Raw genomic sequence first — 1,338 nt, forward strand, 5'->3', positions numbered from 1 at the left:
GCCCCTCACCGTCCCCCCCCCCGGCCCCCCCAGTGGGACGGGGAGAGAATCGGAAGGGTAAGAGTGAGAAAAACTCGTGAGTTGAGATAAAGACAGTTTAATAGAACAGAAAAGGGAAAATAATAATGATAATGATAAAGTATACAAAATAAGTGATGCACAATGCAATTGCTCACCACCTGCGCTGACGATAACCAGGTAGCGATCGGTACTTCCTGGATCACGCCTACCATTCATATACTGAGCATGACGTCACATGGTATGGAATACCCCCTTAGCCAGCTGGACTGGCTGTCCTGATTATGTTCCCTCCCATCTTGTGTACCTAGCTCAGTCAGTAGGCATGGGAGCTGTCCTTGGACTGGGAGGGTACTTAGCAACAACTGAAAACATCAGTGTGTTATCAACATTCTCCTCATACTAAATCCAAAACACAGCACTAGCAAGAAATTTAACCCTATCCCAGCCGAAACCAGGACAAGCATCAATACCCACTAGCTACCAGTTGAGACAGTCACCCAGCTGCAGCCCAGCCTGGGTCAGGGAGAGTAGGTCATATTTCTTGGTGTCCCCAGCGAAGAGTCAAAACCTCAACCTGCTTGATGCTACAGTTGTAGATGTGCTAAGTCAGTGTGTACCCTTCGATTGTGGCCAGTGCTTTGTTGCGCCAACATAGTCATGTCAGTCCTAGAGAGAAGAAGCTGGAAGTCTCTTCAGTTTTGATTTTGAGGTTTATTTGATTTTGCTGACTTTTTATTACTGAAAGGTCAGCATTACTGACCCTAAGAGATGTCTTCATTCAAATGTCAAGGACCACAGAGGCTATGAAGCTTGTATAGGAGAAGACAACGGGGAAGGAGGGTTGGGTTCTTACCTGAGATGTAGGAACAAAGCTGGCCTGGCTTTCCATGGAGGAAAAAACATAGCACAAGACTGCCAGGGCCATAGTGGTACAGAGATGGCAAATTTGGGGGTGAAACAAGGAGGCCTTTGCCTATTCCATGTGGCAGGATAGGACCATTTTTCCTGATATGCTCTGGGATCTCACAGCTGCCATTAGTAAGATTATAAGTGGGTGCACGGAAAGGGCCAGGGCAAAGCGTGAAAAGCCCATGGGCTGTGTAGCAAATGAAGCTGAGTAGGCACTATAGGAGGGGAATCTGCCTTACACTTGGTATGCACTAATAGGCTGACTTACTGCCTTTTTGCCTTCCTAGAGGCTGTTTACCCTCCGCACTGAGTGCTCATGAAAGGGGAAATATTCTATGCTCAGGGAGCCTTGGAAGATGTTAGCCAAAATTTTGGGTGGGGAGCTGAGCAAGGCTGCAGGCCAGTTTT

The sequence above is a fragment of the Fulmarus glacialis genome, unplaced genomic scaffold (assembly GCF_000690835.1).
Source record: "Fulmarus glacialis isolate BGI_N327 unplaced genomic scaffold, ASM69083v1 scaffold32965, whole genome shotgun sequence".
NCBI classification, from domain to species: domain Eukaryota; kingdom Metazoa; phylum Chordata; class Aves; order Procellariiformes; family Procellariidae; genus Fulmarus; species Fulmarus glacialis.